Source organism: Pelodiscus sinensis, chromosome 15 (assembly GCF_049634645.1).
Source record: "Pelodiscus sinensis isolate JC-2024 chromosome 15, ASM4963464v1, whole genome shotgun sequence".
Lineage (NCBI taxonomy): Eukaryota > Metazoa > Chordata > Testudines > Trionychidae > Pelodiscus > Pelodiscus sinensis.
This window is the reverse complement of record NC_134725.1, coordinates 15,461,422-15,476,985: the sequence shown is the minus strand read 5'-3', so window position 1 is coordinate 15,476,985 and position 15,564 is coordinate 15,461,422.

Below are 15,564 nucleotides of genomic sequence, written 5' to 3'. Positions count from 1 at the left end.
GTATTTTATACAATGCATAATTAATTAATTAATACTATTAGAATGACCAAGTTTCGCTTTGCTATAAAATGGGTTCAATAAGAAGCATCGATGGGAGGGCATGAGCAAGATTCACCCATAAGTCCTGTTTGTTTAACTAGAAGTAAATAGACTCTTCACACCAGCTGCAGCAGTACATCATTTCCTGATGCCTCAGGATCAAAGGCACTATGACCTCCTGCCTGGCACTGTAGGTGGTTTACGGGTGAAGTGCAAGTGAACTAGGCTTAATTATTGTAATATAATAATTTATTATTGATTGCTTTTGTATTGTTGTGCTGTACTAATTGCTTTAGAATTTATAGTATTTAAAGTTTAAATTGTATAGTAATTGTTTTTAAAAATTATAAGACTGTAGTTAAGTCTCTCTAGAGTGTCGTGGTTTCACTTGGATCTAAAATAAATCGAACCACACAACAAGATCTTACCATTAAGTGTGATGTTTGGCCTTGCTCTGCCTTGCTGAGTCCTCCGATCTCAAGCTTTAAGCAGCACACAAGCTTCTGAGTCAGGGTTTGGCAGCCTACAGCAGGCCAAAGCAGACCAGGCTTTAGCTTTGGCTTAGTTTTACTGTCCCATCAGGCAGCTTCTGCATGTACTATTTGAATACGTTCCTGGAGCTGCGGGATCCATTCCTCCATGTCAGCCTGTATAATTTGTGTGTGGGGAGGGAGGGAGGGAGTAGCCACCCACTCAGCCCAGCCATTGGTCTGCCTATTACCAATTCATGGGGGCTGATGCCTGTACCCTTGGCAGGCCAGGCACGGATCCACATTAAAATAAATAGTAGCAGTTTGGCTTAATTAGTGCCCCCTATATATATTGGCACCCTTATATAGCTCCTCTTTAATGGTGCGGTTCATGCATTCTACCTGCACTGAAGACTGAGGAGGGTATGGAATGTGCAGCTGCTGTTCCACTCCCAATAGTTCACAGAGCTGACCCATGAGGGAGCTATGGAAAGCTGGTTCTCCATCTGAATTAATAATACGAGGAACCCCCACCTGATAAAAACCTGAGTGGTTAGTAGGGAAGCAGTGGTTTTATCAGCGTGGTCCCGATGGGGGGAAGGCATCCACCCATGTACTGAAAGCCTCCACAATAATCAATATAAAATGGTACTCAGGGCTGGTGACAGGAAGCGGACCCACTTAGTCCATCTGTATTCTTTCCCACAGACTGGTTAAGGGCCGTACTATAAACATCCCTTTCTGACCTGCAGGAGCTGGCTGATGCCGCACACATTCTAGGCAGGCAGCCAACCACGATTTAATATCCGCCTTCCATGAGGGCCGCCAAACCAACTGGCCTACGGTACCCAACATCACTACAGCAGCCTTAATAGTCTACAGCTTCCTCAGACTGTGCGCCACAGGGGGAGGTCCTGAGGATCTAGTGCTGGTGCATGGACAGCACCTGGATGCGAAATTGCAGCAGTCTCCCCTGATCCACCGCCTAGGGCTGGAGCACGACAGCCTTTCATCAAGTCCCTACAATGGGGGGCTCCCATCAATTGATGTTTTCCCTGCTGGCCAGTGTCTCACTTCCCAGGGTCCTGTCCCTGATGCTCCCAGGCTGCAGGTAGCATCACTGCCAGCCCAGCCCTCTTCCTCTGAGCACGTTCTGCTCCGTGCTAACTGTTGCAGGGATCAGTCTGTTACTCAGGGAGCTGCAGCCACCCGGGTGCAGACTGAGACATTCTAGAGTCAGGAAGCCATCGGTGCGCGGGTAGATGAAGGTCACTCTGCCAGATGCAGACAGACTTATGCCAGTGGAGAGGAACAGGAAGCAGAATCACACTGGGTTCCTTCATGGGACTTGATTTTAACACAGGCAGAATTTGGGGGGGGAACTGAGGGAAGTATTATCCCACCCCCCGAGAACTGGAAGCCAGCGGGAGGCAGCCTGTGTGTGCAATGCAGTGAGATCTGCAAAGAAGTCAGACGTTGTCCTGCTCCCATCGGTGCCCCTGAGGCCGGGAGTCAGAATTAGGTTGAATAAGAAGGAGATTTGCTAAAGTACCATGATCTGTCCCAAGCCTGATAACACTGCCAAAGTAACAGGTTCATCAGTCCCAGCCACATGTTCATCAGTCCCAGCCACAAGGAGGAGGAGTCCTGCGGCACCGACACACAAACACATTTCTTTGGGCAAAAGCTTTCGTAGCTGGGAATGCACTTCCTGCCGCACGCTGGAGATCAAACGGACCCCGGGATACAACAACACTGCAGAGGAGCAGCCTTTGCCCAGTCCTGCTGGTGCCTGGTGAGAGCCCTCATGGCACTTGGCAATGGCACCGCTGTGCACTTACCTCACACCTCTAAGGATCAGATTCAGAAGAGAAGCTGGTGGGCAGATGAGGACCCTGGCCACCCTCCTGAGAAGAAGGAACATGGCTCCCTCCCTTTCCTCAGGACCCCCAGGGCTCTCAGTCACAATACCGGCTTGGCTGGGGCAGGAGTCACCCATCTCAGAGCTGTCTGCTGGGGGCTTCGCTACGCCCAGAGTGCGCCTCATTGTACTGGATCACGGAGCTGTGTCTGCAAACTGGTGGGCCTGTGCTAGGGGAGGGAACATTCAGCCCCAACCCACCCCATGGGTTACTAAAGAGACATTCAGAGACACCAGGCAGCCCAATCACAGAGGGAACAAATAACTGATTCCACATCAGACTGTGTCACTGTGAGCAGACTGTCATCGTACCCCACCTGACAGTAATAATCAGCCTCGTCCTGCGCCTGGACTCCAGTGATGGTTAACGTGGCCTTTTTGCCAGAGTTGGCCTCAGAAAATTGCTCAGGGTATGTCTACCCTGCCACACTAGTTCGAACTAGGGTGGCTAATGTAGGCATTTGAACTTGCAAATGAAGCCTGGGATTTAAACTTCCCAGGCTTTTTTGCATGTTCCCAGGCACCGCCATTTTTAAATGCCCCATAGTTCGAACTCCCTGCCCGTGGCTACACACAGCATGGACTAGGTAGTTCAAATTAAATCTCCTAATTTTACTCCTCCTGCAATGGTTGCAAGGCAAGAAGAGACACCAATGTGATCATCCAGTGGGACTGTCATATAACACAGGCCTGAGAAAGTCTGCACGTAATTCCTGTTTGAACAAGCACATCTCCTAAAAACAACACCTCTGAAATTAAATGGTGCCAGTGATGGAGAAACCATCATGACCCGCAGTAAATTTTATCTTTACTGTACCCTCTCTGTTATGTTAAACATTCACACCATAATTCCAATTTCAATTTTTCTAGTTTCAACTTCCAGCCATTGGAGCCGGCCAGCATCTAGCACAGCACGGGTCTTTCGGGTTAGCAAACAACTCCATATAGCTAGAAAAGATTAGCATAAAAGCGATCTGGATCCAGTCTTCCCTGTAATATTTTCCATTCCAAACAGAGTGAATTTTCTTATGTGCATCAGTGTGGCTGTGATATTCAACATGGAGTTGTGATGGTGCGTCAGGTTTTTCCCGTCACCTGCACCCCCGTAATGGCACGAACAGACTCCACCAGCCAGTAGAATAGAGGGAGTTTATTGCTTCTCCAGGATACAGCACAGCACAGATGTAATCTGGTTACAGGGCAGGCCTAGAATGCCTCAGCCCCCCTTAAGATGTGGGAGCCTGGGCCCCTAAATCCCAGCCAAATTCCTAGGCTGCTTCCTCCATGATCCCAGACAGAAACTAGCTCTCTTCCAGCCCTGCCCCACAGCCAGTGGCAGCATTCCACCTTCCTTTGTTTCTCTCCCTCCGTGATAGCTGCTCCGACAGGTTGAGAGACCCTTTTTGCATAGTGACTCATCCCCTGCCCTGCTGGGCCGTGCTACAGACAGCAGCCAGTGGAGGTCACCCACAGCCCACTGCCCAGCATAGCAACCAGCAAGGTACCCCCAACTACGTCACAGGAGTAATGTGTGACAGCGATGATCTGCAACAGAGAGAGAGAGATGTGCAACAGCCAGTGATGTTTGAGACGAAAGTGATGAGTAACATGGAGTGATGTGCAACACGTTGTGATTTATGACATGGAGTGATGTTCAACACAGAGGCGTTGTATGACATGGAGTGATATGCGACACAGAGGTGATATGAGTCATGATGTGATGTGTGACATGAAGTGATGTGCCACACAGTGGTGAAGTGTAACATGAAGATCCCATGTGGGGCTTAATGGAAAGCTTAGAGGCTGCTGGGGGGGGGGGGACTTAGAGTGGCCCCCATTGTCCTGTCACTGTGTCGGTCACATGGGACTTGTTTTCCTTCACCCTTGTTTCCAGGGTCACTGATGTCCCAGCCGTAGAGCCACAGTGCACACTCTGCCATCACAGTCCAATGCCTTCACCCTCCTGGCACCATGACAAACACCCATCCTGTCCCTTGTATCCCTGGCAGCCTGGCAGGCTCCGTGCATGCAGAGCAAACAGCCGGTCCCAGCAGATTCATTCACTCGGCTTGAACTCGGTTTGAACTTCTCCCAGGGCCAGGGCCATTCCTGCTTGTGCCATGGGCTTGGCTGTTCACAGGCTTTGGCCCCTGTTCACAAGGAAATGGCTGTGCCTAGTGTAGAGCTACAACGCTCCTGGAAACAGGGCCCCGTGAGAGCAACTGGACTGAGGAGCTGCACTGCCTGGCACTGGCGGGGCAGTTACTACTCCCATTGCAGTGCCAATGCCCTGCACTCAGCATGGGCCAGCTGGCGACACCAAATACCCTAGAGACATCAGCCGATCCCCTCCTCCTGTGCTGGGGGACCCAGCGAGACACTGTCACACACTGCGGAGGGGGAACGGCTCAGACACTGACTGATGGGGTCAAGGTTTGTCTCCAGCACTTCATTCAGGTGACTGGCAATTCATCTGGGTATCAGAGAAGCAGGGGCCGGGCTGCTGCCCTGACGCTTGTGGGACCATTGGCTGCACCCTGCGCTTTACTGCACCAGCTGAGCAGTGTGGAGCTGACACCTCTCCCAGCAGAGGTTTGGGCCTGTCCCTTGCTGAGAGACACTGGGATTGCCTGTGTGGGGCAGGCAAAGGGAGAGAAAGGGGCAGAGCTCTGGGCTGAGGGGATAAAATCACTGCCCAGCTGCCTTTGGTGGCTCAGGAGATGCCACGTGGGTAACAGGACAAATTGCAACCCTACAAGAGTGAAGCTTTTGGTGTTCATGTTACTAGTGTCCCAAACTCCCTGGGGTACTGAATGGGGCGTGAGTGGCCTCCTCCCTCTGGGTGGGCTCCAATATTGCTGTAACCAAGATCATCTCTAGGGACAGGGCAGTTTTGCAAACTGCATGTGCACACCTTGGATTTCTGGATGTGCTGATTGAGCCATAGCAGCGCTGGGATTGGCTGCAGGGGGAGCTCAGGACTCTCCCAGTCAGTGTTGTGTGCATCAGAACACACTGCACACCTCCCTGCCTGAGCCCTGGCTTGCAGTGTGTGACATTTTGTAACACTGGTTGCAACAAACTTCGCCGATGAAACTCAATAGAATCTGGCAACCTTGAGGGTATGTCTACACTACAGCACTAATTCAAACTGACTTAATTCAAATTAGTTAATTCAAAATAAGCTAATTCGAATTAGTGCATCTAGACCTAAAAACTAATTCGAATTAGCGTTTTGCTAATTTGAACTAGCATGTCCACATTGAGTGGACCCTGAACTGAAGTTAAGGCTGGCCGGAACCAGTGCTGGCAGGGCATCAGGTTAGGACTTAGAGTGTGGAGCTGCTGCCTCAGGTTAGCCGAGGGCTGTGCTTAAAGGGATCCGACCCCCATCCCGGACAGACAGTTCTCAGGGTTTCCTGCTTGCTTGTCTAACTCGATGAGGGACAGCTAAGCAGTCCTGGCTTGGAGTGCCCTGAGTGCCCACACTCGGCACATCACAGCACTTGGCAATCAGCCCAGCTGCACTTGCCGCAGGCTGCCATCTGGGGGGGGTCAATCGGGGGGCTGTCAAGAGCCAGGAGGCCCTGCAGGAGAGCTTCCACCCCAAGGAGCCCGCAGAGCCACCCCAGTCCTCTCCATCAGGGGCTCATGTCCCATTCCTCCCTCACCTCCTTCCACTCACTCCTCCCTAGCCCCCCTTTCTGATGTAAAAAATAAAGGACATGTGTGTTCAAAAATAGAAACTCTCTTTATTTAACAAAACTGGGGGGGAGGGGGGAATTAGCCTCAGGGAAGACTGGGAAAAGGAGGTGGGAGAGGGGAAGAGAGAGGGTGGGAGAGGAGAGGAGGAAACCTGGGAGGAGGGAGCTGGAAGGGGGAAGCCAGGGGAAGAAGGAGGAGGGGAAGTATAAAACTATGGTACGCCATATCTTCAGTACTGTGTACAGATGAGGTCTCCTCACCTCAAAAGAGATGTTTTGGCCTTGGAAAGGGTTCAGAAAAGGGCAACTAAAATGATTAGGGGTTTGGAAAAGGTAACATACGAAGAGAGGCTAAAGAAACTGGGACTTTTCAGCATAGAAAAGAGGAGACTGAGGGGCGATATGATAGAGGTATATAAATCATAAGTGGTGTGGAGTGGGTGAATAAAGAAAAGTTCTTCATTAGTTCCCATAATATCAGGACTAGAGGACACCAAATGAAATTAATGAGCAGCAGGTTTAAAACTAATAAGCGAAAGTTCTTCTTTCACAGCACATAGTCAACCTGTGGAACTCCTTGCTGCAGGAGGCTGTGAAGGCTAGAACTATAACAGAGTTTAAAGAGAAGTTAGATAAATTCATGGAGGTTGGGTCCATGGAGAGCTATTAGCCAGGGGGTAGGAATGGTGTCCCTGGCCTCTGTTTGTGGAAGGCTGGAGATGGATGGCACGAGACAAATGGCTGGGTCATTGTCTTCAGTCCATCCCCTCTGGGGCACCTAGTGCTAGCCACTGTCGGCAGACAGGCTACAGGGCTAGATGGACCTTTGTTCTGACCCAGTACGGCCGTTCTTATGTTCTTATGTTCTAAGCTCAGGGCTCAGGGTCGGGGGTCTCACTGGACCAACTTGATTTTCATGCAAATCTGCTCCTGGGTTCGCATGTGGCTTTTGGTGGCCAGGCTGGCAGCTATTCTGCCCTAATGGCCACATTCCTGTGCCTAGTGTGGAAGTCGTGGACGTTGGAGGCCTCCCCACAAACCTGGATGAGGTCCACGATCTCTGCACTAGACCAGACGGGCCCCTGCCTCTTGTGGCCCCTGAGAGCCACCAGCCTGGTCCTGGGCTGGGTGTCAGCAGGTGGCTGGCTCATGCCATGCCAACTGCAGGGTCTGCTGGCTGGGTGCTGGCAGGTTTGCACCTGTCACGAGCACTGTAGCCAGACCGAGCCCCTTTAAGGGCTCCGGGGCCGGGAGGGGGGCAGAAGAGTTTCCCTGGTTTGGCCCAGAGTGGCCACCAGGGCAAGCTGGGGAGAGCTAGCCTCCCACTAGTTTGAATTAAGTGGCTACACGGCCCTTAATTTGAACTGCTTAATTCGAACTAGGCGTTAGTCCTCGTAGAATGAGGTTTACCTAGTTCGAATTAAGCACTCCTCTAGTTCGATTTAAATTTGAACTAGCGGTTTGTATGTGTAGCCCCTATTAAAGTTAATTCAAACTAACAGCTGTTAGTTCTAATTAACTTTGTAGGATAGACATACCCTGAGTGTGGCCAATGGCAAACACAATGCCTCGTGGGATTCTCATAGCATCCCGGTGGGACACATGTTGCCTACCCCTGCTGTAGAGTTTATCTGCATAGACCTGGTGGGGTTCACAGACCACAGGCAGTTACACACTATCCCTGTCCGGCATCACCCATGGGAGCCACAAGAAGAGAGGACCTAGCACAGCTCTGCACTGGGAAACGAGGGGAGTGGACACAGCGACCTTCCAAGCCTCTCACAACTCTGGGACTAGGGGAATTTAGTGAGTGGTCGTAGGGGCCACGTTATTCTAACAATTGCATGTAATTCCTTGCAAGCAAACACATGTCCCATACTCCCTTTGGACACGTTTCCTATTCAGCACCAGAGAAACACCCTTTAAACTGAGCTCTGCCCCCACTTCTCCTTGGTCAAGTGGGGTAAAAATAAAGTCTGGGTGAAGAGAGGGGCCTTGCTCTGTGACTCATGGTCTGCAGGACCAAACACAGCCAGAGCAGAAAATGCCAACACTGGAGATTCCCCACAGAAAACACTCTGCCCTCTGTCCCCAGGCTCAGGACTGTGTGGCACAGTGAATCTGCTCACCCCAGCATCCACATCTGTGCACAGACAGAGATGCACTGCCATGGAGATTCAGGACCAAAATCGACAGGGTTTTAAAGCATGTGTTTCTATGCACATGGGAATGTTGAGATTGTCCAAGCATGGTCAGGGAGTGAGCCAGCCAGCCAGTCACTACAATGGTGCTGCTGAGTATCTGCAATCCTCTGCAATGGTTGTAGAGTCTCGTTACAATCACTGATGTGCACACTGCAGGGTTTGAGAATGGGAAGAAACTGCAGAGAGTAGAAGCGTAGGAGAAACCTACATTCCAGCTACTGAGAGCTTTGCTTCCTGCCCAGAGGTGCGGCAATGTCTTCTGCTGCTCCATCTTGTGTTGGAGAAAGATGAGGTTTGGATCCACACAGAGCTCAGAACCGTTTCTCACTCGGATACCCCCTGAAGCCACAGTATCTCTGTAATTCCATGGGCCTACAACAATGTTGCATATCCAAGGGGCTGTGAATTCTGCAATTGTCAGAGCACCACTAACGAAATCCTTGTCTTGAGGGTTTTCGGGAGAAGAAATGTGCAGGCCCCTCCCCACCTCTGAAACATTAGCCTACTCCCCATCACAAGTAAGAATATAATGTGAGGCCTTTCTAAGCAAGGAGGCTTTTGTCTCACTTCCCCCTTACGTTGTGTCACTGTGAGGAGCATCACTATCCGTCACCTGACAGTAATAATCAGCCTCGTCCTGCGCCTGGACCCCAGTGATGGTTAACGTGGCCGTGTTCCCGGAGTTGGCACCAGAGAATCGCTCAGGGATTCCGGAGGGTCTTTTGCTATCCTGATATATCACGAGTAGGGGGGCGCTGCCAGGTTTCTGTTGGTACCAGTACACATACTTGCTACCAATGTTGTTCCCGGAGCAGGTGAGTTGAGCGTTTTGCCCTGGAGACACAGACACTGAGGGTGGCTGAGTCAGCACGTACTGGGCCAGAGAACCTGGGAAAAGAGAAGAAAACAGAGGGATCAATTCGCTGTTTCACTGCTGTGCGGAGAGAGAGCTCACTCTGCAGGCAGCCAGCACAGGCAGCTGGGGAAGGGAAAATCTTTTTGGATTAAAATCTTTTTGGGTTACCACACCCGAGCAGTAGGTGAGCAGGGTGAGGAGCAGGGGGGCCCAGGCCATGGTGGATCCAGATGAGCTCGGCTCCCTGAGGCAAATGGGTCTGTGGCTGGGACCCTCCGATTCCCCCTTAAAACACCAGCACTGGGGAATGGCCCCTTCATGCAAATCTGCTCACAGCTGATTGGCTGCCAATGCCCATGGACACCCACCCCCTTCAGGAGGCGAGGAACAGAGAGGAAGGGGCAGCTGACTGTATAAAGCCCCATTGTAACTGGGGTAAGAGGAATGCTTTGGGTTACCCTTTGCCAGGGGACAGTAGAGACCCCTGGAGCTGAGGACTCTCAGGCTGCACAACCGGCCACACCCCTTATTTCATGGTGCCGAGCATCCACCTGCCTGCCCCTGGGGTAACAAACCAGCTGCGATTTGTTGTTGTGGCCCCAACCCACAATCCCTGCAGTCACCTCCCCTGGTCTCTGGCACTGGGATGTGGGCAGGAGGCTGGGGTGGCTCTTCCAGCTGCCTCCTTTCACCTGCTCTTTTGACTCTGGCCAGCCCCATTTCAAGAGGATGAGGTGTTGGCTGGTCCCTGTGAGTCGTGGGGCCAGCAGGGGAGCAGGGGTCAGCTGATCATCCCCCTTACACGGGCTCCCCCAGGGGAGAGCATGGAGTGACTGGGGGAGGGGGAAGCCAGGCAGGGGTGGGGCTGCAGGTGTTGGCAGCTGCAGGGCTTTTCCCTCCCTGCCCTCAGGGTTTGGGGTTTCATCATCCTCCAGGTGGGAGCCTCTGCCCTGGAGAACATGGAACAGGGAGGTGAGAAGGGGCCGGATTTAGAGCTGGGTCCCCAAAGCAGAAGGCCCCAGGGAACCTCATTCCTACCAGCCGTGTGAGAGCTGTCAGGGTTTGAAACCTCTGAGCCCAGAGATGCCTCTAGCCCAGCAGCTGCCAGCTGGTCACTGGGAACTGCAAACCCCATTGGGCATCCTATGGGCTGTGGATGATCAGCTCCTCCTAGTGGTCAGTGTCACACACAGCCTGGGGCTGTTCCTCTGCATGGCTGTGGAGCAGCGTCACTTCACAGTCACTGTGCACACCCCAGCTGCTCCTTCAGGGGCTGGTCTCCTTCTCTGTGTGATGCAGGGTGAGCAAGTCATCAGCTTCCTCCCACCTCTGGGGGAGATTAGCCACGATATTGGCAGATGCAATGGCCATGATGAAGTTTTCTCTCTTGTCATGTCAGTGCCAAAAGTTCCATGGAAACAGAGCACCTGCATACCAGCAGAATTCAGATTTGTACAAATATCCACTGAGAGCAGCTTTTCCCTTTTGTATGCCCCAGTCTGTGGCCCGTGCATCTGTCAACAAAGCTTCCTATGGGACACGACCCCCCATAAAGGGCTCTGTGCCATTGCTGAACAATTCTCAGTCTGGAGGCACAAGTAGGGAACCCCTGGGGCTGCTGCAGTATTTATTCTAGTCCACAGCAGGTCAGAGTGAGAAGGGAGAAGTTCAGCTGTCATGGAACCTGGTGGGGCTGGTGGTGTGGGGGAGGTTGTTATATTACCAGTCCATATCTGGGCACCACTAATGGAAAATTGCTCAAAAACAGGCTACTGACAGTTCAAGACTGAAGTCCATTTCTACACAGGCAACAAACCACTCACACAGAGCACTTCGGCTGCCAATCTAGCCAGCAGGAAACATCACAAGCAACATGCGTCAGACACTCCTAGGTTTCCCTGTGTCACAATCAGGCCCAGACCTTACACACAGACGAGAGGTTATTATCCCAATCTCACCAACTCCAAACCAGTTCTCTCAGTCTCAAAAGACTAGCCACAGCCTCCGGTCAATTTATGCCTCGAGATCGAACCCAGAAGAACATGCTGGGCCAATCCTTGGCATCTGACATCTAAAGGTTCATTGATAAAAGGAAGAAAAGGATTGAGGGTGAGAATGGTAAAGAGAACACATTACAACCATCAAACACCAAGTGACTGACTCAGGCTCTTAGCAGAGAGGGTAGGAACTACAAGCTTAAAGGTCTCTGGTGTACATTCTGTATCAGGACAGGTCAGCGAATCCTTCCTGGGTCTCTGTCCCTATCAAGGATTTATCTGGAATCAGCAACAGGACTGACAACAAGACGGAGATGCCTTCCTGGGATTTTTATATCCCTGGTGTCTCCCAAACTGGAGCTGGTCACATGATCAAGTGACTGTCTGTATTTCACATGCAAGTTGCCATGCACCTAGCTATGAGGCACTGGCTGGTCTGCAGTCTTCCAGACACATTCCTGAGGTGTGTGTTGACCACTGTGAGAGCCATTGTCTGTGAAACATCACTGATTACCACAAGCATTCACTGAATAACCCTTCATAACAATAGGGAGGCCAGAGCCATTGCTCCTTCCCAGACAGACAAAATTTAAAATACAAGCACAGAGCCCATATGCATCACTTCACATACCAAACTCATACAAGTATGCAAGTAGCAGACATGGAATCTGCAGAGGATAAGCTTTCATTTGACACCTCACATGGCCCACTTTGTACAGAACTTGGAGCAAACATCCCCAGTGGGAGCAACAGTGTTCTGCCTGCTCACTTTAAAATCCAATGACGTGCCACAGGTGTTTGGCCTCTCTGCCTAGTCCTCCACTCTGGATTGCTCATGAGAACTGTCATCCTTTATATCAGGGGTGGGCAAAAGGACCTCCGCAGGCTGGATCTGGCTGCCAAGTGGATGGATCTGGCCCATGGAGGCCTGTTGCTCTCCCGCCCCCAGGCCAATTTAGGTTTGAGGGCTGGGGAGCACGCCAAGACTTCTCCACCCTGCCAGGAGTACATGGTGCTTTGAAGCACTGTGCACTGCTCACAGGGCGGGGGGAGCAGAAGAGCGGAGGGGGCTTTGAGAGCTCTTCCGCCCTCAGGTCAATCAGGGCCTGGGGGCGGGGTTGCTGCATGAATCTTCTTTCCCCCTGCCCTGGCCCTGCAAGAAGGCCAAAGTATGAACCTTGCATTCCACCAGAGATGGTGAAGACTTTCTGGATAGAAGGCAGCATTTCTTACTCCAGACACAGGATGCTGAAGAACCACTGAGAGCAGTGCAGAACAGAAAAGAAAATTGGCAGCATGTGACCTAGAAAAGAAGAATATCAGATATCGCCAATCCCAACAGAGGTAAGTAACAGCTTTGAGGCTCTCTGCACTGGTACCACAGTGGAAAACACTTTAGCAGAGACCTCTGAGGGAAGGGATCTGATGGAGACCCCATTGATCAGAAGACATGGGATGCACAGTCCCAGGGATGGGGGTTCCATGACCACCACTCTCAAGAGAAGGAGATGTGTGGTGCCAGTCAGGGACTCCCTCCTAAAAGGGACGGTGGCATCATCCATTTGCTATTCAGAACAGGAATCCTGAGAGGTATTCTGCTTACCTGGAGCTAGAATTCAGAAACAGGCAACCTAGAGGAAGATAGGATAAATGGAAGTGCTTTATTGCCTACACATGTTTACTAAATAAGATTTTTGGGGAAAGTAGTGATAGCTGCATGAATTAACATACTAAAATAGATAAAAGGGTGTAATTGTTACCAATTTATTGCCACTTGGATGTTGTGCTGAATGTCCGATGTAAACATTTGTGGACAATAAAGTAGTTCCATGTTCCCTCTGAGCGGTTGCCTGTATCTTCTCTAACACAGGGACTTTAATCACCTTGACATCAGTTGGGAGACCAATACAGCAATACACAGACAATCCAGGAAGTTTCTGGAGAATGTTGGGTATAACTTCCTGTTACTAGTGCTGAAGGAACCAACTAGGGGCCATGTGCAGCTTCACCTGCTTCTCACAAAGAGGAAGAAATTAGCAGGGGAAGTAAATGTGGGTGGCAACCTGGGAAGCAGTGATGATGAGATGGTTGAGTTCAGGATCCTGACCAAAGCAAGAAAGGAGAGCAGCAAACTACAGACTTTGGACTTCAGAAAAGCAGCCCTCGACTCTCAGGGAACTGATGGGCAGGTTCCCCTGGGATACTAACAAAAAGGGGAACGGAGTCCAGGAGAGCTGGCTGTATTTTAAAGCAGCCTTATTGAAGTTGTAAGACCAAACCTTCCCAATGTGCACTAATATATATATTAGTTTGGCAACCACCTTGGCTTAAAAGTGAAATCCCTGGTGAGCTTAAACACAAAAAGGAAGCTTAAAAGAAGTGGAAACTTGGACCTGTAACCCGCTAGAGCATGCAGGAAGCAATATATCATTGATGCCAAAGCACAATTGAATTTGCAGCTAGCAAGAGACATGAAGCATAACAAGTAAGGTTTCTATAGGCATGTTAGCAATAAGAAGGTGGTCAGTGAAGATGTGGGTCCCTCAGTGGATGAGGGAGGTAACTTAGTGACAGGTGATGTGGGAAAAGCTGAAATATTCAATGCTTTTTTTTTGCCTCTATCTTCACAGGCAAGGTCAGGTCCCAAACTACTGCACTAGGCAACACAGTACAGAGGGAGTGGGCAGCCCTTGGTGGAGAAAAAACAGACTAAGAATTATTAGAAAAGCTGGACATACACAAATGCATGGGGCCAGATATAATGCATATGAGGTTATTGAGGGAATTGGCTAATGTGATTGCAGAGCCATTGGCTATTATCTTTGAAAAATCACAAAGCAATGAATAACCGATCCCCCCATGTCAACAGGCAGTTTGTGTCTCACTTCCCCATTAGGCTATGTCACTGTGTAAGCGCTATTATCTTTGTCCCAAACCATACAGTAATAATCAGCCTCGTCCTGCGCCTGGACCCCAGTGATGGTTAATGTGGCCGTTTTTCCAGAGCTGGCCCCAGAAAATCGCTCAGGGATTCCGGAGGGTCTCTCACTATCCTTATATATGACGAGTTGGGGGGCCTGGCCAGGTTTCTGCTGGTACCAGTACACATAGTATTTGTCAAACTTTTCTCCTGTGCAGGTGAGCTGAGCATTTTGCCCTGGAGACACTGACACTGAAGGTGGCTGGGTCAACACGTACTGGGCAAGAGAACCTGCAAAAAAAGAAGAAAACCCAGGTAAAATCATGATTAGAGCTCACTGCCGGCATCCTGGGGAACCACTGGGAGGAATGAGTTTCAAATCAAAGGCCCCTGTGACTGAAATACTGAGAAAAGCCCCCTCCCCCAAACCTGAGCAGTAGGTGAGCAGGGTGAGGAGCAGAGGGTCCCAGGCCATGGTGGATCCAGATGAGCTCGGTTCACTGAGCCAAACAGGTCTGTGGCTGGGACCCTTTGATTGTCCCTTAAAAACCTCAAAGCTGGAGACTTGTTCCTTCATGCAAATCTGCTCCCTGTTCATTGGCTGCTGCTGATTGACAGTCCTAGGATTTGTTTTGTTTTCCATTTACAAGGAAAACTTTGTGGGGATGATTTGGACTTGATGACCTCCCCAAGTCTCTGCCAACTCTATGATTCTGTGAGTATGAAAGATAAAGCTCATTGTGGGGATGAGGGGCTCCCGAAGCGCTTTATCTGCTGAGACCATTACTGGTCAGAGCACTGGCTCCAGGGCAAGGAGTCTCTAAGGTTGGCTCAGCACTGCCAGGCAAGCTGGGTTTCTGTCCTGGCCCAGGACTGTTTGCAGCTGCATGAGACCCTAGCTGGTTTGGGGCTGTGTCCTTAGTGGAATGGCGGCTGGGTCAGGCTGGCACTGCAGGTTCTGCAGGTGTCTGTGAGACTTGTTGCAGGTGTGATCTGATGGCTTCTGGGATTAGCAGCTGCTGCCTGGAGCGAGGTGTTGTCAGGATCCGGGAAGTGGACAATACGGCTGCCGCTGGGTGGTTATGGGGTTGTGGGGAGGTGCTCTGAGGGATACACTGTTTGGGAGTGGTGGGTACTAACCCCTCCTGCGCTGCCTGCTGCTCCAGAGACGCACACCCAGAGATGGGGAGGAACACGCCACAGATACTGTGAGCCATGCGGGGGCTGATGCCCAACACAGCTCACTCTTGACAGCTTTCAGTGGCTGCTCCCTGCAGAAGGCCAGGGAGTATGGGATGGTGGTGGGGAGTGGAGGGTTTGAAGAGAACTTGTTTTCCTCTCCCCTTATCTCCCTCCCCGGGGTTGGGCTTTGATGAACTCGTGGTGCCCATCCAGCCCCAGCAAGCAGGGTGCCAGTGTGAACAGCCCTGCCCCAGAGAGGCGCAGAGAGGGG